At 39.2% G+C, this 22370-nt stretch overlaps 1 long non-coding RNA gene across 1 annotated transcript; it reads right to left on the reverse strand.

Annotated features, from left to right (window-relative positions):
- Positions 1–2798: 2798 nt before the first annotated feature.
- LOC125273255 lies at positions 2799–4663 on the reverse strand. The gene is made up of 2 exons (XR_007186031.1): positions 3300–4663; positions 2799–2862 (listed from the first exon to the last, which is right to left on the reverse strand). It is a non-coding gene; the product is annotated as an uncharacterized LOC125273255 (long non-coding RNA).
- Between the last annotated feature and the right edge of the window lie 17707 nt (positions 4664–22370).

Here is a 22370-nt window from a genome sequence, read left to right on the forward strand (position 1 = left end):
TTTGCAGAGTTAACCACCTCATTGCAGTGCCAAACTTGTACAGTGTGAAACAATGCGGTGTTAGAATGTTAAAACTAGATGCTTAGCAACCAACAACCAATTGCGTGCCTTATATTCATGCGCTTTGGGCAGACACGCAAACACTGCACAGTGTATATGAACAGTCAATTCTGCGTATGATAAGAAAAATGTCAAACAGCGATGGAAAACGCAACAATTGGAGTGAAGAAGAGACCGTTTCATTCTTACCTTCATAGTTCGAAAAGTTCACTCAGAAAAACTTGATATTACAGTTAGCAATTTGTAATATGAGGACACGCAATGCTAGAGCCTTATGTAAACAGGTCACGTGCTGCATTTGTCCAGTCAGTGACACTGACACCGCGAATATTCAAACTTTAACCCAGGGTTTAGGAATGTGTAATGTGAAACAGCAGCTTATGAAAACCCAGGATTAACCCCGGATATATTATGAGCAGTGTGAAACGTGAAGCAAGATAACCCAGGATTCCATTTAACCGGGGTTTAGTATGACTAAGGGTTAACTATTTCATGTGTGAAAAGCCCTTTAGAAATAGTCTAATTAAGTTGACTGTTTTCTGAAAAGGACTAAACTATATCATGGTTTACAGAAAAAAATATTAAATCTCAGTATCTTCAAGCAAGTTTTCAACATTGATAATGAGAAAAAAAAATTGAGCACCAAATCAGCATATTAGAATGATTTCTGAATAATGATGTGATACTGTAGACGGGAGTGACGACATTAAAAAAATCTTACCAACCCCAAACTTTTGAATGGTAGTGTACTTATTACATGAACTGGCTTTAAGATATTGAGATTGTACAATTTCATTTCTATCCAGACAAAAATATTCATATCCGACAAAAATGAGTCACGCAACACCCACTTTTGACAATTGATCAGTGAGTACAACATCCTGTGCCGTTTCCCCCTCTCCATCTGTTCGACTCATCTGGGATAAACATCAAGGAGGTCTTCACTCCACTGTGACTGTGAAAGTCCATGAAACAGGTGGCTGTCTGGCACTATCATTAAGAACACTTGCTCATTTTTTGACAGATTTTTTTTAATAAATCTAAACAAATTATGTGCTTTTGGCGTTTATGTGCGGTGGAGCAGGATTGCTGATCTTGTCATGCCACTGTTGTGCTTTTTTGGTTTCTCCCAAGCAATCATTGTACATTGCCTCTTCCCTCCTCCTCCTCTCTGCGACCAGGCTTTGAAGTGGTGGCCAAGGCCACGTGGCCCTGCCTCTTCCTCTCCCCTGTGCCTCCTAAATAAACGTTCTGCATGGTGTGATTTTAAAGGAACGAGGAGGTCACCCTCTTGGCAATTAGAATCTCAGCACGGAAAAGCAGGGCTTGGGAAAACCAAAAACTGCCTTCGCAGACGACAGACCACCCATTAGCTTTGATTTAAAACACGGGTTAGGAGACGACAAGAGGAAGAAAAAGAGAAACTGGGAAGAGACACCCGAGGAGGAAGGGAGGAAAAAGTTGGACGGGTGGCAGGGTGGGGCGGCTGATGAAAAGGGGCCGAATCATTTCTTACTTGAGTGCCCATCTGCAATGGGACTCAACTGAATCACAAATTGGCAATTAAGCGAGGCTCCTGAACCTTTCTCTTCCCCCCCGGTCAGGGTCAAGATGAAAACATCTCCAGATGACCGGGCAAGCCTGGCCCTGGGAGAAAAACGTAAAAGAGGGCTGGAAATCAGCTTGGTGCTAATTCCGTGTGCCCCAAAACAGCAACAAAGGCAGGAAACGGAGGAAGGGGCTGTAGCCCTCTCTTACCTCTGACATAGTAACTTCTGGGATAATTAGGAGCCATTTTTGGAGTCAGACCTCCTGTCATCACACTCCTCTCTTCTCCATTGCAACTTTGCTTTCTGCCTCCTTTAGGATCAAAGAGCATGAGCGAGGAAACAAACCTTCTGCATTATAGTACTATTACAGTAGAATGAGTAGGAATTTACTAGCCTTAAGTCCACGGCTCGTCTATAAGCACGAGGTGGATTACCTTGTGCCAGTCACAAGAAGTACTAGTTCTCCCTGCTTTTCTTCTCCTTTTTTTTCTCCCAGGATGGCTCAGAGATGTTGAGGGTCTTTGATCTATGGGTGAGATGTTTTGCTCGCCGAGCCGGGCGCCAGGCAGTGCACCCCCTTTGCACACTTACACCCTCATCAACCCCATCCGTTCTGTTCTCCCGGTGTGTGTGAACATGTTGGATTAGTGGCCCCTTGAGTTCTGCTAATGAAGGTTCCCGTTTGATCTGCAGGGCCCCAATTACCCTGCACAGGATCACCCATTAGAGCAGACCTTCCACTGACCCCACGTTTCTCAAACCAAGCCTCACTGTGACAGTCGGTGAGGAGTCTGCAATTTTTGGTCTAATTTATTGTTGTTTTTTTGTTAGTTAATTCAATTATTTTACTATTTGTACCTTACATGCTGTTTTGTCTTAAAGGGGTAGTTCACCCAAAAATGAAATTTCTGTCATTATTTACTCACCTTCATGTTGTTCCAAACTCATATGCCGTTTTTGCTTCTGTGGAACACAAAAGAAGATATTTTAATGAATGTTTCAGCTGTTTTTTATACATACTATGAAAGTCATTGTTACCCAAAACTTTCAAGCTCTAAAAAAAGGACTTAAAAGTAGCATAAAAAACCCATACAAATCAATATTTAAAGGGATAGTTCACCCAAAAATTTAAATCCTGGTATAATTTACTCAACCGCATGGCATTCTAAACCTTTATGACTTTCTTTCTTCTGTGGAACACAGAAGAAGATATTTTTGTCCATTCAGTGAAAGTCAGTGGAGTTCAATATTGCTGAAAAACAAAAACCATATGAATTTGGAACAACATGAGGGTAAGTAATAGTAAATAATGTCAGAACTGTCCTTTTTAAATGAGCTATACCTTTAATGTCTATACAAACATACAGATGCCTTAAAGATCTTGCTATGTGGGCAGCTGTCTTCCAAGGGAAAAAAATGGTCTATTTTGTTTTCACCAATCTGACCCCTGTCCAAACCTATGTAAATATTTAGTTAAAGGGAAGGAAATCTATTCTGACATGCCGGCAAGAATCAAGCGTGTGAATGCTCAAATTGTGTGTGCCCTGAATAAGCTTTCACATTCGATAATACGTAACTCCTTGTATATGTGCCTGTCAGTCTGTGTGTTGGTCTTTATTTTGGCCTGTGTGTATCTTTGCAAGTAGGCGTGTGTGTGGGAGTGCAGTGTTTGCCATAAGGAGAAAGTACCTGGGAGAATAGCTTCTCAAACTCCCTTTGTATGAGTGAGCTCCTTGTCTGTGTGAAAAAGAGAGGGAGAAAGATAGTGCGTAGCTCTGGGATAAGAGTATCTCTCTTGACCTCTGCCTCCTAATTCTGTTTTGGAGGAGTATTTAGACATTCACAAAGAGACACCAGGGAAATGTTCACCAACACGCACATTTTATGGCTGCTTCTCAAACAGATGCCTAAAAACATACTCAGTAGCATTTACAAACTGCATAAATATGAATTACATAAATCAGACAAAATGGCTTTGTAAAATGTAGCAGTAACTGTGTGTTTTGAGGAGGATGGTGAGGCAGCGTAACACAACACATAGCTTGATAGAAAGGGTGAAAATATATGAGTTGTGAGACTGTGGATGAGAAGAGATGGAAGAATATGACAGGCAGATGGATTGATTTCTTCCCCTGTCAAGTTTACACATCATACTATAACGCATACTATAACAGTGAATCCTTTAATATAGTTCTCTTTCAAAAAACCACTGAGCAGCTTCACTGCTGACTCTCTACAAAGAAATCTTAACCATCATAGAACCTCATAACTGTCCAAATCGAAACACTCTACATTGGCAGCAACATCACATTTTTCACAGAAGACTCCACTCCACATTTCAATACAATCTGACATTAGCATGTTGCTAAGCTAACACATAAAATACATAACACACATAAATATTTGTTAAAATGACATTACTTTTCAGTATTGAAAGGAATACATGTTAACACTTATTTATAACAGTTTTTCTAACCCTCCACACCTCAATGTATTTATTTTAATAGATTTATCATGTGTTCTAAGATCCAAACAAAACAAAGGCAATTAGCATCTTTTTAATGAGTGAATGAACCACAGTCCTATGAAATGTTGTGAATTACGTAAAAACAATAGAAAAATATAAAACTTTTGATTGAAAGTTGTTTATTATAAATATAGAAGCAATAGATTTTAAGTTTATTGCAAAATAATCAGATGTATAGAAATTTATAAGCAGTTGTTGAATGAAGGGAGACTGACTCGAAAATGGCAATTGCAGTGTTTCATTGGAAATTTGTTTGCCGCATTTCTCTAATTGGATGGACATTTCTCTGCAGGATCATGGGTAGTGTAGTTCTTCACAACGAATTTTGGCACTAAACATGGTTTTCATAAAATCAACTGGAAATTCATTATAAGCATGTACTATCAATTAACAATGTTGGAGCTCCAGATGGTTTTTAAAGGTTAAAATCACTACGCCTATAGAAAAAATGAACAGCTTTTGAAAAATGAACAATCTTCAGGCATGAGTTTTTTTGTTTTTTTTTAGCGAATCCATTCTTGATGTCTTGGGAAAAAAACAGATGAAGAGCACAAGAAGAAAAGGAAACCAATTTGAATAGATCAGGACAGGAAGTCAGATGAGAGGTCCACGGATGGCAACAAACAGAACAACACAGTCAAAAGAACCATTCAAAGATAAACAGTGAATGAAAAATGCTTGGACTTGCTAACCAAAATGACTCACACTGAGAAGGGGGGAAATGGAGGGTGAGTGGACGGGAAATGAGAGATGACATACTCGTCCCTCTTCTCAAGGGCCCCTACAACAGCGAGTCAGTGTATGTGCGTGTGTGTCCAGGCCCTGGGGGGCCCTCTCTACGTGCCAGCGGGAGCCTGTTTGCCTCTGAAAGCATGCGCGGCACTCCCTGGAGAGGCCCCGGCAGTTTGTTGTGTGATCTTATCTGGCGCGTGCCTGGGCCGCCCTTTCCCACACTCTGCACGCTGCGCTGTCAAGCATGGGATGGGGGGAGGAGGAGGGGGGAAAGAGGTAAAAAGGCCCCGGCCTGTCAACATTACATGGACTTGACAGCCGTGACATAAGCCCCACACCCAAACCTTTTCAATCATCAGTACACTTTATATAACAGAATCTCTGTTGCGAGGCTCTTCTCCACAATCTGGCATCCCCTGCTCTCCACAGGAGAAGCTTCCCTCCAATCAGCCTGTCCATTACCCATTCCTTTCCCTCTTTACAGAAAGCAGCTTTTCACCTCCTTTTGCTTTTCAATTTAATTCCATATCTTATAGGATTAGGTCCACCCTGGTGCTGCTGCCATCACAGGGGAGTATGGAAACATTTCTGACATATTTGAGAGATCAAACGGTCTAACTGAGGAGGGTTGGGAGGTTTATAGTATTGTGATGTACTGATGTGCCACTGCAGAAGAACCAGATTGCTATATTGAATAGAACAGAGATCCCAGAGACCTTAAACTTCTCCAAAATGATCATTTTATCCATATTTTACTGTATAAATAGGTGCATATTTAATTTTTTCACATTGTACCTAGCCTTACATGGTAGAATTAAGAATTGAGTAATTCAACTGTACACTGTAATGAGTCTGGAGTGAGGGTGGAGGAAGATGAGTGTGGGAACATGACAGGTTGTCTTGATAGTGCCGAGGGCTCGGCAGAGTGAAGGTGAATACATGGAGAGCTGAGGAGACTCTGGGTCAAGCTCTCTCTGCCCTTCAGTCTCCTCCAGGGGCTACGGTTGCTTCTGCTGCTAGGGAGGATCGATACTCTCCTCGTTCTCCTTTCACTGTCAAACCCACTTACAAAATGAGAAAGAAATGAGGGATAGAAAGAGCAATGAGAAAGAAAGAAAGAAAGAAAGAAAGAAAGAAAGAAAGAAAGAAAGAAAGAAAGAAGCAAGTAAGTAAGGAAGGACAATCAGACAAAAGAAAGAAAGAAAGAAAGAAAGAAAGAAAGAAAGAAAGAAAGAAAGAACACATAATAAACAAACAAAGAAACAGATGTAAAGAGAGAAAAAGCAAGGAAGGAATGAATGAAGAAAGAAAACAGAAGGAAGGAATGAATGAAAGAATGAACAAATACATAAATAAAGGATTCAAAGAAAAGGTGAACAATCTAATGAACACATGGCCAAATGAATGAATGAATGAAAGAGGAAGGAAGGAAAAGTAAAGAAGGCAGACAGCAGTGAGAGAGAAAGAATAAATAATAAACAAACAAAGAAACAGATGTAAAGAAATAAAAAGAACGTAAGGAATGAAGAAAGAAAACAGAAGTAAGGAATGAAGGAACAAATAAACAAAAAAGAATCAAAGAAAATGAACAAACTAATGAACACATGACCAAATGAATGAATGAATGTCATAAAGGAAGGAAAGAAGGATGGATGGATGGATGGATGGATGGATAGATGGAAAAGTAAAGAAGCAAGCATTGGACAGGTAGACAGCAGAAAGAAAGAAAGAAAGAAAGAAAGAAAGAAAGAAAGAAAGAAAGAAAGAAAGAAAGAAAGAAAGAAATGTAGGAAGGAGGTAGGGATGAATGAATGAATGATAAACAAACAAACAAAAAAGAATTAACAGATAGAAGGAAGGTGAACAAATGGATGAATGAATGAAAAAACAAAAGAACACAAAGAAAGAAAGAAAAAGAAAGAAAGAAAGAAAGGAATGAACGAAAGAAATGTAGGAAGGAGGTAGGGATGAATGAATGAATGATAAACAAACAAAGAAAAAACAATTAAAAGACAGAAGGAAGGTGAACGAATGGATGAATGAATGAACAAACAAAAGAACACAAAGAAATAAATAAAGAAGGAAATACATACATACATACATAAAGAAAGAAAGAAAGAAAGAAAGAAAGAAAGAAAGAAAGAAAGAAAGAAAGAAAGAAAGAACAGAACTAATTAGCAAAGGAAGGAACAAATAATTAAAGGAACAAATGAACAAACTAACAAGCAAAGAAAAAGGAAGAAGATGCCTGTATACACATCACAGATGTTACAGTCCCTTACATTGGCAACTTGAAGACAATTTAACCACATCACACACATACACGCTTATAGTACTACCCACACACATTGTTGCATGCTGCTTGGCTGTGCACCTAATTTCTTTCTTTCTCTCTCCATCCTTCTCTTACACACACACACACACACACACACACACACACACACACACACACACACACACACACACACACACAGAGCTGTGCTCCTGCTTGTCTGCGTGGGGGGCCCTGCAGGCTGTCTGGAGCCCAGTGCAGAACAGGATGCAGAGAGCGCGATGGAATGGAGCTTTTGCTCATGGCTGATCTCTGCTCTGATCCGACTAGCTGCTGAAGAACACTTTTTTCCTTCTTCACACCATTTCTTCTGCTCTCTCACTGTCTTACTTTTCATTTCTTTCTAGTCTCCACTTTCTTCCAGACATGAACGCAGGCCACATCTGATCCCTCCAGTAACCCTCGAAGGCATTGAACACTCACACACCTGCACACAAACATTGTAAATACATACAAGGAGCTGACATGTGATTGTGTTTAGAAACACTCTGTAAAAGACTTTTAAGCACAACTGATCAGGATCAGTTGCCAAACATGCATACCTCCTCAATTATCTAAAAGCGAATGTCAAAGTTACAGTGAAGTGTATGAAGTGAATGTTTATACAATAAGTCTCCTATGATCACCAAGTCTGCATTGATCAAAAATAAAAACAGTAATATCGTGAAATATTATTTCAATTTAAAAGAAATCAAAATATATAATGAATATTTAAATAAGTAATTTATTCCTGTGATGGCAAAGATTTTTAGCAGAATTACTCCAGTCTTCACTGTCACATGATTTGATGTTCAAGAAACATTCCTTATTATTATCAATGCTGAAAACTGCTTAATGTGTTTTTGTGGATTTTTTGACGAATAAAAAGTTTATTTGAAATTTATTTGAAAAAGAAATCTGTAACATTATAAATGTCTTTACTGTCGCTTTTGATCAATTTAATTTGTCCTTGCTGGATATATAATAAATAAGATATTGCTATCAAGTGCTAACAATGCAAAGGTTGTGGATTTGGTTCCCAAAAAGAAACCTTAATGCAGGGATGGGCAACTTCAGTCCTGGAGGGCCACTGCCCAGCAGAGTTTAGCTCCAACCCTAATCAAACACACCTGAACCAGCTAATCAAGGTCTTCAGGATTAGTAGAAAGCTATAGGCAAGTGAGTTTTTATCAGGGATGGAGATAAACTCTGCAGGACACTGGCCCTCCAGGACCGGAGTTGCCCATCCCTGCCTTAATGGATATAATCTATAAATCTGAATAAAAGCGTCAACCAAACATAAAAATGAAAATCATTGATCTCAATGTTTTCATATTTCTACCCTTTCACTCAAATCAGAACAGAGAATCATGCCCTTTCTGTCACAACGTCTTACATCACGGGTGCCAATGGCTGCTCATAATCCCCTCGCTGGAACATTCATTAGAAACCATGCATAGCTTTGTGCCCTGGGGGCCAACCATGACTTTCCCAGGACAATTAAAGTTACTTAGGAGGAAGGAAAAAAACTGGGTTTGCTGAGGAGTAAAATGAATAAAGGATAGAAAAAGAGTGCAATGGATGCAGGGAAGGAAGGATGAAGAGATCCTTCACAATCTAGCCAGAGACAGTCAGACTGGATCGGACCAGGATTACCCATTTTCTTAAAGGGTATAATTGGCCAATCTGTGGGAAAAATCAACCCCAGTTGCGCATTTACTTCTCTCTATAATTTATGCAAAGCTCTTGCGCTGGCTTCTTTTTAATAAGCGACTGAGTGATTAAATGTCCAGTTGGCTCCTTGCTTCCTGCAAAGCATGAAATAGACTCAGGAGGCTCAACATCATGTGGAGCACAACTTCTTGTTTCCAAAAAATAACTAATTCACCAAGTCTAAGGAAGAGGGGAATCTGGCCAAGAGCAACCTGTAGGAAAAGGGGGTGCATTCTCTGTATGACTGGAAGGGGGATTTGTGATGGTCTTTGAGATAGGGAACACTTCCTTATCTACAGAAGAACCCAATTTGACAGATGTTGTTATCCAGACTGATCTGTCAGAGATGCACTTTAGTCTAGTTCTATCTTGCTTCAGGATGTGGGATGAGAAAGCAGAGGTTACTACTAGCAGTATACTGAACCTTTGACCTCATGCTGACCTCACAAGCCTTAGCTGGATTTTAAGTTCAATTTGCAGTAACACCAAATTACAGACAGCTAAGAGCTCTGTGTTCTGTATGTGAATGTACTGTATGTTTGTGCATCACATGCAGTCTACAAAAGCTGTTTTGAGCAAGATATGCAGGTAAATTTGTTTCAAACTTTCTGCAAAGTTGCTTTTGAGAGCAATGCACTGTACTAATAATCATGGAAGACAATATATGAATATGAATATACCTACTTCCTTAAAGGTGATAGAGAGGATTTTTTCGTCGACTGAGAATCCAAAGACTGTTACTGAGTTTTTGAAATGAGCGCATGCGTAAGAACAACCCCCCTCCTTCACAACGCATTTCAAAGGAACGCCTCCCAAAACTCGTAAACACTCGTATTGGAACACGAGTGTTTACCACCGGCATTCACTGTGTCGTGTTTTTTGGATTCATTATGTCGGACTCACCGCAGGTAACTCATAATCTGCAGTTGTTACTCCTGTCTCCTGACAAAAACATTGCATGCGGCGCCTGTGGAGTGTGGAAAGTTACTGGAGAGCGCAGCCGCGCTCGTCTCTCAAAAGGAACGTCACGGCAGTGATTGACAAGCCAGAGGGCCAATCCGCGCACGTCTCTCACAAGGAACGTCATGGCAGTGATTGACAAGCCAGAGGGCCAATCGTTTACGCGATGATCGCGTAAATGATTGGCTGATGTTTTTAAGGCCCTACCTCGTGCACAGATGATGTATATTAATATTATTACTTTCAGTGCACCTAATAAATAGTCTTTTATGAGTTAGTAAAGACAGTTTCAAGTAATATTGCAAAAATGTATAAAACAAAACATCCTCTTTAGCACCTTTAATATATGCAAAAAGCGGCATGTCAGAATACACAGAACGTTTTTTTATCGGTGGAGAAGTTTGGTAACACTTTTTTTACAGTGTGCCTGTTACACATCTTACATGTACGCTGAAAAAAAAAAAATTGTTGGTTTAACTTAAAAAAGTTACCTTGTTGCCTTAAAATTTTGAGTTCATTGAAATTAAAAATTTGAGTTAAAGGGTTAGTTCTGTCATTATTTACTCACCCTCATGTTGTTCCACACATGTAAGACCTTCGTTCATCTTCAGAACACAAATTAACAGATTTTTGATGAAATCCGAGGGTTTCTAAACCAGACAGGCTGCAACCAGTGTTAATTTTGACAGCAAATTTTGATTTAGCTTTAGTCATAGTCTTTTGACTAAAATGCCATTTAATTTTAGTCATATTTTAGTCATCAGAAATTGTTTTAGTTTATAGTTTTAGTCGACTAAATATCATAAAATTTTAGTCGACTAAAATCTAATTTAGATAAATTGTAATGCATTAAGCATTTCTCTAACAATACACAGATCCAATACACTGATATAGGTACATCTGATATTCCTCAAACTGTTTATGTTCACCCAACTGTACTTTGCTCGTTTGACCGTTAAAGTGCAAAAAGACACAAAAGAGCAAAATTCAGTACTTTTCAGGGATTGACACACTTATCATTGAGTTACTATTATAGTTTTCGTTTAATTTAATAATTTTTATTAGATTTGATTTTTGATTTGTAATTGTAATTTTAATTAAAAGTTTTAGTATTTTTTTGTGTTTGGCTTTTAGTTTTTGCTTTAAAATGTCTATAAGTTTTTATTTCTGTTTATTTTAATACCTCAGGTTAAGCTAAAGCTTAGAAACTAGATGAAATAAAATGTTTACATTATTTATATATTTATTTTTTATTTAAGTTAATGTTTATTTCAAGTAATGAAGATTTCTTTGGTTTTAGGTTTAGTTAACTATAATAACCCTTATACTTGTAAAATATATTGAATAATGTGTCAAATAATGTTCTTAGTCTTTCCTTCCTGTGACGGAAGATACAGTAGTCTAGTATGAATTAAACAGAAATTAATTGTGTAAACAAAATAACAATAATGACCAGGAAAAAATAATAATTATAAACCACCCCAAAATACACCGTGACTCTTATTCTGAAATGTCTGCAGTATGCACTGTAGCAGGCTGCTCATGAGGGTGATAAAATATGCATTCTTACAACCGTCTAAAACATAATACCATATAAACATTGTGTAGTAAACATTGTCATAATTCATCAACATTACCTCATAAGCAATCGCTTGGCATAAATGTGCGCTATTCATTAATTGCGAAGCAGTCTGAAGTGCTGCTGGACGAGCCTGTAGAGGGCGCAACAGCGCTGCATTTCCCGCGGTTAGATCAGCACGTTACACTTCAAATGTTCGCATCTTCCACACAGGACAGCAGTCCTGACTGGATATCTTCCCAAAGCGTCCCTCTCTTTCCTTTTCGTCTCGTTTTTATTCGTTGACAAAAATTAGAGTAGATTTTAGTCATAGTTTTAGTCATTCAAAACGCATTTTTATTTAGTCATCGTCTCGTTTTCGTCCGTGAAAAAATGTCGTAACGAAATTAACACTGGCTGCAACGTCATTGCACCTTTTGAGGTCCAGAAAGGTAGTAAAAACATGGTTAAAATAGTTAAAGTGACTACAATGGTTCAATCTTAATGTTATGAAGCGACGAGAATACTTTTTGTGTGCAAAAACGAAACAAAAATAAAGACTTCATTCAACAATTTGAACTGTTGTCATACGTAGTGAACTCAGTGCAGGCTTCCTTGTTTACGTCGAAACGCCGACTCATAACATTAAGGTTGAACCACTGTAGTCACTTTGACTATTTTAACCATGTTTTTACTATCTTTCTGGACCTCAAAAGGGGCAATGACGTTGCTTCCATCTGTCTGTTTCTTGGATTTCATCAAAAATATCTTAAAATTATGTTCCGAAGATGAACGAAGGTCTTACAGCTATGGAACGACATGAGAGTGAGTAATTAACAACAGAAATTTCATTTTTGGGTGAACTACCCTTTAATACAATGAAGGCGATTGGTTTAATCAACAGAAACTCAAAATATTATGTTATCTAAACCACATTAATTATCTAAGTTGATTTGACAAAAGAAAAAATGAATTATGTGTACATATACATAAATTATGTATAATTCGTCCAAACCCTAATTATATAGTAAGTACATGTTGTTAATTAATATTACCCAGTACTTATTTGTATAATTAAGCTGTAACAAGGGCATCTTAAAATAAAGGGTTGCTTCTTTTCTTTTTTTTTCTTTTTTTTTTTTTACAGTACGTGCACTTACATGTACTTACAGTGTACTTACTTAAGAAAGTACTGGGTAATATAAGGTAACTACATTGGTTACAGTTAGGTTTAGGGGTTCAAGGTTAGTACCTAGTTATTACCCAGTTATTGCAATTACTATAATAACAGCACTGTAAAATAAAGTGTAAATTAAAGTGCTACCAAATAAAGTGTAAGCGTAAATGTCACATTAAATGTGATACACACTTTGACATACTTCAGAAAAAAAATGAACCGGAAAAGCAAAAAAAAAAAAAAAAAATCATACCAGGGTGCTTGGGGCAAAATCAGTACAACAAATGATTATATTTTTACAAAGAAGAAGGGAGAGATGGGGAATGTGATGCATGTAACACCGGTAGTGTGCTTGTTTTAACAAAAAGCACAACAAAAAGGTTTAGAGTAACAGGTATCTCACCTTGAGGGATGAATTCCATTCATGACATAAATTATGCAATGTAGACTAAAAAACAGGCCAGTGATGGAAGAACTTCTAATGCCTTGTGTATTAGCAAACATGCCTTCTACTTTATATAAAACTTGCCAATAGTTTGTTTGTCGACCTAAATTGTACATTTCGGGTGAGAATGAATACAGCACAGTAGCTTCTGATAATCTGTATTCTTGCAAGTCAGATCGTTTTAGGCTTAAACCCACTTATGTGTGAAACTACAATTGAAACCAATTATAAGCTCCCAGGCATCAGTCTAGCACCAGCAATGGGACTGTAAGTTCTGAGGGTGAAAGTTGATGCTTCACGAGGGCTAAGCTAGCCACTTTGTCCAGGGGGAGACAATGGACCCTGAATGGGTGGAGTGAGACTAAGAGGCCAGATTCAGTGTTAATACGGCCAGAGGGAAAAGGGAATGTGATTGGGAGGTGCAAGGTGAAACCTGGGGAGAATGTGCCAGCGATGAGGTCATGTGTGTGTGAGTGTTTCTGTGTGAGACGCAATGAATAGCCCGGGCTACAATGAGCAACAGGCCAGGAACTCAAAGGCGGCATATGATGTCATGGGAACTTGTGAGTGGCTACTGGATAGAGAGAGAGCAGTGAGATGTTTTGAAAGACTTTGTGTCCATGGCAGTGTATCAACATGGATCAAAGATGAATCATTTGCAGCACCTGCTTTAAAAAAAATACAGTAAAAAAAAATTGACCAATTCATTTCCATGACTTTTATGGAATAAGGAAGAGAAAACTGTTTTGACTCAGACTGATTTGAATGACTAATTTAGAACATTTTGTGAACAAATCGAAACTGACTCACAAGAACAATCACAAATCTACACTGTAAATTAATGGACCCTTATTTCCAGGGAGACTTTTTTCAGTTGTTTTGAACTGAGATGAACTTTTAGACATTTTGAAATTTCTGAATGATACAAACAAACCTCTTATATTCTCATTTCAAAAATGACTCAGCCTTCAGCTAACTTTGAAGTACTTTTAATAAAAATGCTTTAGAATCTTAAAAAGAAATGGAAAAACTTAAAAGAAAGGAAAATATGTAAACCTGCGGTGACAAGAACGGGGCGGAGAAGGAGACGCTGAGTCGATTCCAGTTCCTCAGATCTTTCAGACAGTGGCACTTGACCTTCTCCAGTACTAAAGAATATGACAGCCGTGAAGCTGGGGGAAAAAAGCAGAGAGAGACAAAAGCCACACAAAGTGCAGCCTGGCACCAAATAGTTAGTTTGCAATCAACGTCAGTCATCCCTCCTGTAGAGACAGTTTGATTTCTACTTTTCAAATGAGGCGTTTATTTCAAGGCCTGATAATAGGGCGGCGAAATTGAAATTGGCAGCTCGACAATCTACAGATAATAGTGCACTGCACAGGAGATCATGTGAATGGTGCTTTTTTACCCCCTTTTTTGTCCGAGACTTGATAGAGAGAGAAAGAGAGAGAGAGCATTTTGTGTGCGAGTGTGTGTTTGTGTGTACGAGAGCGAAAAAGAGAGAGATGTTTCACAGTCAGGTTTCAAAAAAGAAAAGTCTAAAAAAAAATGAGTCCAAGAAAAGGTAAAACTAGACAAAAAGCATAGAAATGTTAGAAATGGGGTAGAAATGCACTGGGTGGGCATGCTTGGAGGGGGTTAGAGCTCTTTAATGTTCCTGGCAGAGACCCAGCGGAGGTCTCAAGGTTATCCTGGCTTTGCAAACTCCCACGGGAAAGGTGGTGGAGTGAGGGGAGGTGGCTGGGTTGGATGGAGGTGGAGGGAAAGGGGGGGGGGACAAAACTACAATCTTCCGCAGGAGCAAAGCTCATGAACCAGGGGGCTGTTATCTAGGGGCCTGGCCTTGCTTGAGGTGGAGGTGCAACTGTGACCCTTTAACATTTTCAGCATGTGCTTCGATACAAAAAGGCCAAGTAAGTGTTTGATATGGGAATAACTCATTTATGCAGATTCGATCAATACAGGACACAAAAATCGTACTCAATCTTTTCGTTCTGAAATTAAAACCCGAATGACACCGGTGCTACATTGCGTAGACAAAGACAATAAAAAAATGGATTTCATAAACAGTTATTAGTTGAGCAATGTGTGCATTTTGGGATCTTTTAAAGCTTATGCACATAAAAAAAGTGTGCACATCCAAATCCCAGTAGTAGGCCTATGTGCAAAAAAAAAAAAAAAAAGGGGCCAATAACTTAAGGAGCACTGGGGTACACTGTAAAAAATAAAACGGAAAAGGTACTGGCAGCTCATTTCCAGGACATTATCCAGTAATTTTACAGACATTTCCATTAACCCTAAAACACAACTCGAAGTGCAAAATTACAGGTAAAACACCTGTAAAAAAAATAAATATGGAAAATTCTGTTAAATTAAAGCTGCAGTCTGTAAGCTTTGCCTCTGTCGCCAGCTCTGTTTGAAACCTGCAATTATCATCTTTACATGGGTTGTGCATCTGCACGGCTCCTCAGCGCGGATGAATCTAATGTTTGCTGTCAGTCACCACATCGGTGTTGATACTGTACTTCGGAATCACAGATTTTACATCTTGGAAGTATGACCAAAATAAGAATTTTCACCGGAAAATGTCATCTGAACAAGTAAGTAACAAATCTGCCAGTTTTGTTCTGACCAACTGAGAACAAAAGCATTACAATAAATCGCGCTGTCAATGGTGATTAAATCTAATGATCACTTAGCTCGGATCTCGTCAAACTGCAAATTATTATTATACATTCTTCTCAAATTGTTAATGTTAACAACATCAGCATTGTGTGACTATGTGTATTTAAAGGTCCCGTTTTTCGTGGTTTTTTGAAGCTTTGATTGTGTTTATAGTGTGCAATATAACATGTGTTCATGTTTCGCGTGTAAAAAAACCCAGTATTTTTCACATAATTTACTTATCTGTATACCGCTGTTTCCACTGTCATAAAAACGGGCTGATGACTTCCTTGTTCTATGAAGTCCCTCCTTCAGAAATACGTAACGAGTTCTGATTGTGCCAGCGGTTCCTGTGTTGTGATTCGACAGCAGCTTCTGCTACATCTTTCAAGAATAATCTTTGTGCAAATCCGGCATTAAACTGATTGAGATTGAGGAAGCTGTCCTCAGCAAAATGTGCTGCACATAGTTTTACATGTGGATTATAATTTTCGGGAACCGAGTTAAACATAAATTGTAACCATTGATCTCTAAGTACAGCCTCCCTGGGAAGGCCAAACAAAGGTAATTGGACTGCGGAATGAAAATAACAGCGTTACGACGACATGGCGACAAACACACTCTACAAACGCAACTCTTGCTCTTCTCCGTGGGAGCGCAACAAGACCACGCCCCCTTTTTTTGTGTATTCCTGTGGGCGGAGGTTAGTCAAAAAACTGTTTTAGTGACGTCATTAAAGAAGGAAGTAGAGGGATGTAGTCCAAACTGGCCGTTCGATGTAGGCGACTTCTGTTAAATAAAATATCTCGCTTGGCATTGAACTTTGAGCTTTAAAATTTTACAGATTTTATTTATACTCTAACAACAACATTACACACTAACTAAAGTTTGAAACATGGGATCACGAAGAACGGGACCTTTAATGTGTATTAGCGTTACCTGTAGATTTCAAATTCTGTAGCCCTGCAGTCCGAAGTCTTTTGCTTTTGTCACTGTTGATTGTCATTTGGACCTCAGTTTAATTATTCCAGCTGCTGTAAGAATATGCTATAAATGATCCGCTACCAGCAGTATCCTCACATGCCATATAGCCTACTAGCTGGGACTCCTTATTATGTAAACAGACGTGACGTAATGACGCAAAGACGAACGGCTGCATGCTCGAATTTCCCGTGGAAACCGCCAGTACCGATTTTATTATAAAACATTATTACAAGCTTACCGTTGTGAATCGGACTAAGGTAAGGATATAGTTTTGAACACTGGATGGTTATGTACTTGCTCAAAATTTGATTTTGGATAATTTTTAACCAAAAAAAAAGTTACGGACTGCAGCTTTAATAAAGTACATTGTGTTCTATTTTTATTTATTTTTTAAAGGCAGGAACACATCAAGCCGACGGTCGGCCGCCGGGCAGTTTTTCTTCGTCGGCCGACTAAGTTTTCTCAGTGTGTTCTGCACCGTCGGCTGAAGTTGGTCCTCGTCTGCCTTTTTTCAGCCGATTCGAAATGTTCAATCGGCGTTGGAGCTCGTCGGTCCGTCGGGCCATCTGATCATTCTGATTGGCTGTTCAGCTACTGCCGCCTGCTGTTTCGGAAAGGCATTTCATATCACACAGGCGCAGAACTGACGTGCTGCTTGGCCGTCGGCTGTTTAGCGTCGGTTTGGTGTGGCAGGGCAACTTTGGACACAGACGCTGCCGACATGAGCAAACCCTGCAGTCTGCTTTCGTCTCCACTAGTTCGTCGGCATCGGCTTGGTGTGTTCTGGCCTTAAGAGTATAGAAAACATAAAAAGACATGTATAAGCAACATCACATTTACTCATGCAAAAATAAATAAATAAATAAAAATGAATAAAAATTGTTTGAATGAAAAACCAGACAAAGGCATAAGAACTACAAGAAAAGCTTTATGTCAAAATTCTCATTTAGCCCTGATGGTGGCATGTTTAGAGTCTAAATCCAAAAGCATTCCCTTGAATAATTTTCATTGTAAATTGCCGCCTCTTGAAGCTTTCTGTACCTTTTTAATGCCAGCGTATTGGAAAGCATTAACATTATGTCCAGTTTGCTTCAAATGTAACGCTATAAGACTTCACAGTTAAAATCTGAAAAAATATCCAGCATATGAACATATTAAAAAATAGACAAATACATTGCATGTTTTATAGAAAAGTGAACGAATCATTTAAAAAAAGGCTGAGGCTTTGATATGTAAATTGAGAGGTGAAGGTAAAGGTAAGTTCAACAATTCCTGCTGTTTATTTACACTCTCCCAGTGCCTGTTAAAGATAATTATGCAAGTCAAAAGTGGGCCTATGCCTTCAACAGTTTATCTACTGTAAACAACAGGACTCCCTGAAGAGGAAACAGGCCGGTTTATTCACCTTTAATTCAAATGCAGCAAGATCAAGATCCTTTTTGTAAACAAAAACCCATTGCTCAGCCATTGTATGCAGAATACTTCTTTATCTCTAAGGTTCAGATACCATCAACAGCGAGAGAAAGACAGCTATCGGTTATCTGCTATCTTAAACTTAAAGAATGCTTTCAATGTTTGTGGTCTGGGAAAGTCTCAATTGAAAGACTAAATTAAATTAAGCGGCACGTACACCGAATGTTACATGGTACGTTAATGCACAATGAAGTGCTTCATGCATTTATTTGAGCTCGGACGTGTATTGTCTCTATTGGAAGGATTGTCATTAGCAATAACGCCCCAGGCTTGTTAATTCACTCACCACCCAAACCAGTCGAGCCTGGCAGCCAGATACTCATGCTCACGTAGTGACCCATGACCCAGTCTCTACTGCCTCCTCCACACAAGCACACAGCCCCTGGTACGCCGCTCCATGGGAGAGAAAACTTGGCTAAGCTTTACTAAAGATCCCCCCTAAGGCACACGCTTCTCCCCTGCCACAGAAGAAGCAGCAGCAGCAGCAGGAGCCGAAGCGAGCCCAGAAAGGCTTGAATCACCACTGCGCTAGGCATCTGTTTGAAAATCTCCCCAGCCCCTGCTAAATACAAAACACAGAGCGCTAATGTCTGCGAGGCTGGTGGTGACCCCGAATGATCTGTGTGTGTGTGTGCGTGCATGAGTGAAGGTGTGTTTTGGTCTCGGGGAATTTACATGTAGGTGTGCGCATGTGTGCGTATGCATGTGCGTGAAGAGCACTGTGAATCGACGCTTTTATCACGCCCCTGCCTCTGATCCCCTCAGGCCCTGGAGGCTGTGCTGTTCAGAGCCTTGTTGCAGTGTGTGAGTATGTGGCGCCTATGTTCCAGCACTCGTTCTGGCTGCTGTGTCTGCTCCGTGGGAAGACTGCTGGAGGGTCTCCAAAGCAACACTCATTCCCCTCTCTCATCTCTCCCACCTCTTATTTTGTTTCCTTTCTCTCTGTCTCTCTGTACTTGAAGGGTCTTGGTGCTGGAAGAAACTTCAGCACCCTCTCACATTTTTACTTCAGCAAGTGGTTGTCTACTTATATCTTGGTTACAGGCTATATTAATCATTCTCGATAAACAAAATACACATACACAAGTGAATATACAAATGCACTGTAAAAAGTGAGGTGCTTCAAGAACTTAAACAATAAAGGCAACTGTTTGCATGGCTTTTTTTTGGCACAATATGTAATATTTTTTGAAAAATATCCAAAAACCACTAGAACAGTGTTATATATTTTGTTGACTTGTGTACTTACATTATCCCAGATGTTTCCAAGAATGGTAAAATCCAGAGAAATAAGCAATTTTAATTTCCGTGCGTCGCCTCAATGACATCATACCCGCATTACCCTTGATTTCCAGATTTATTTTGTAAAAACCATGGAAACACCAAAGATGCTTTAATATATTATATGTTTTATTAGACAAGGGAACAACTGTTTGGATACATTAATAGACTGAAAACTAATCATTGTTATATAGCTCAACACATTTGGTCTTATTGTTTAAATCTCGTTTTCTTGTTTATATTAATATGATATTCTAATATCGATCTAGCTTACTGCAGTGTGCAACAAGTGTCTCATAGCAGCCGCCAAGCGAATACATAGAGCACATGTTACGTTGTAACATCATTTTCAACACACTCAAATGTATCTAATATGATAAAACAGCTCTGTTTTACCCCACGTATGCTTGACTGGAAGAAGCGGAAACGGCGACCGTGGCATAATAAAAGCTCCACTACTCGCCAGCCGTATGTCACGCTCGTCTCTCTTCAGCAATCGTTCTTGGCGGCCTTGTTACGCTCCCACAGCACTCGGTTCTGCTCTGCTTCATACTACAGTAATGTTAATAATCTCATCCACGAACATGATTTCTGCCCGAGTCCCGTTGGATTCTTTTCCCCTGGCTGTGAGGTGAAGACAACATCTCCCATGATTCTGCGCTCAATCTCGCCATCATCAAGCTACGCCTTTGTTTTGAATAGGTGACCTCTAGTGGCGAAAAACAACATATTGTGTCTTTAATTATTTGATAATAATACTGCACTTAAAATGTGACTTTAAATCTACCATCACTGTAACAATAACCAACTTAAAGAGATGGTTAGTTTAAACAAAAATTAAACTTCTGTCATCAGGTCATTCCAAACCTGCATGACTTTATTTCATGACAACTCTCTGAGTGTTTGGCATGGTAATGGATATGACAATGTTGATATGTTTGGTCTTGGCGGAATAAATCTGCTATGCTGCTGCTGCTGCAGAGAAAGAGTGGGACTTGCTACTGCCAATACATACACGGCACGCTGCTGTGAGCATGTAAGACATGAATTACCCATAGCAGATCTATACAGGTGGAGCTGGGGAAGGTGGAGGGTTTCTGAAAGCATGCTGCACCACTATAGCAAATGCTGACCAAGTATTTAAAGGTTGAGCAGTGAGCTCATTGGCTACTGATACAGCAGGAACCAATCAGCTGTGCTCTACAGTATGACGTGATGCAAGCAGATTGAGTTAACCCTTTCGAGCGTGAGTTTAAAATATTCTAACTGTCCCCCCAGAGTGAGTTTTTTTTAAGGCGACCGTTATTTTAGAACGTTTGCCTTTAATGTTTCCATAGTGACGCGTCTTGCTTGTCACGAGCGCTGAACGCAGCCACAATAAGGGGCCGTTCACACAGAACGCGTTTTTCTATTCCAATGCGCTTCCCATTGTTTTTCTATGTAAACACGCGCTTGACGGACGTGCATGACCGTTACGCTCGCGTCTCGCGTCTTTTGCAGCGCCTCACACATGAGCGCCGCGTTTTTAAGACGCCGTGTCAAGTTAAAAGAATTTCAACTTTTACACGCAGCGCAGCTCATCAATGTCAGTTCCAAAACAGTGTACCAATCAGAAGAACTTGGAGGCGGGGCAAGCGTTGCGAGTTGGCATGACAACTGTTTTATATAATGGCAACATGTCGGAGGAGGCGCTCATTATTATCTTATTTTCTTTTTTTTCCATGTCAAAACTTGTATCTGTAAATTCTGCAGTTTGCCTATTTCTATTATTTCCATTCTTGTTGTTATTGCATCACGTCTCAAAGGCGCGTCTCGAGACTCTCGCGTTCTGTGCTGCGCTTTTTTTAAAACCACTCCTGAGCGCTGCGTCTCGCGTTTTTAGACGCAAAGACACATTCTGTGTGAACGGCCCCATATGTGGGACCGTACGCCCAGGGGCACTGAAATAAAAAATCCCATATGTGGGACTGTACCGCTCAAAGGGTTAGTTCACCCAAAAATGAAAATTCTGTCATTAAGTACTCACCCTCATGTTGTTCCAAACCCACAAGACTTTCGTTCATCTTCAGAACACAAATGAAGATTTTTTTGATAATCTAAAAGCTTTCTGTCCCTCCATAGATAGCTACGCAACTGACACTTTAACTCTTCAAAAAGTTCATAAAGAGATCATAAAACTAATTCATATGAATTGAGCGGTTTAGTCTTTAGTTTTGTGAAGAGACTCGATCACTTTATATAATGAACAGATTTAATTTATGCTTTTATTCACATACAGGGAGTGCAGAATTATTAGGCAAGTTGATTTTCTGATCATATTTTTTTCCCAAGCACATTTTACCAATTCCAATCCACATCAATCTTAATAACTACTATTAATATTGTTTTTAATCATTTATAAGTGATATATAATTGTTCATGAAGGCTGGAAATGAAAAATGCCTTATATTCAGGTGTGCAGAATTATTAGGCAAGTTTTCTTTTACAGGCAAAATGAGCCAAAAAAGAGATTTAACTCAGACTGAAAAGTCAAAAATTATTAAATACTCATGAGAAGGACGCAATATTAATGCAATACTAGAAATTGCAAAGTTAAAGCATGACCAAGGGACAGCAAAATGCTCATTGGGTCAGCGGGGTCAGACAAAAACAGGTGGAAAAGAAAAGACACATGTTAACTGCAAAATAATTAAGAATTATGTGTGAAACCATCAGGAACCCTTTAGTCTCCAGCGCCACCATTTTCCAGAACTGCAACCTACCTGGAGTCTCCAGAAGTGCAAGGTCTCAGGATCTCAGAGACTTAGGTTAGCTAAAGAATCCTAAAAAATGACCCGCACTTGATAAGAATCACAAGCTGAAGTGTTATAAAATACATGAAGACTGGGTTTTTATAGGCCTTATAAACAGACAGCTTGAGAGTGACTCCTGAAGG

Source organism: Megalobrama amblycephala, linkage group LG8, assembly GCF_018812025.1.
Source record: "Megalobrama amblycephala isolate DHTTF-2021 linkage group LG8, ASM1881202v1, whole genome shotgun sequence".
NCBI lineage: Eukaryota > Metazoa > Chordata > Actinopteri > Cypriniformes > Xenocyprididae > Megalobrama > Megalobrama amblycephala.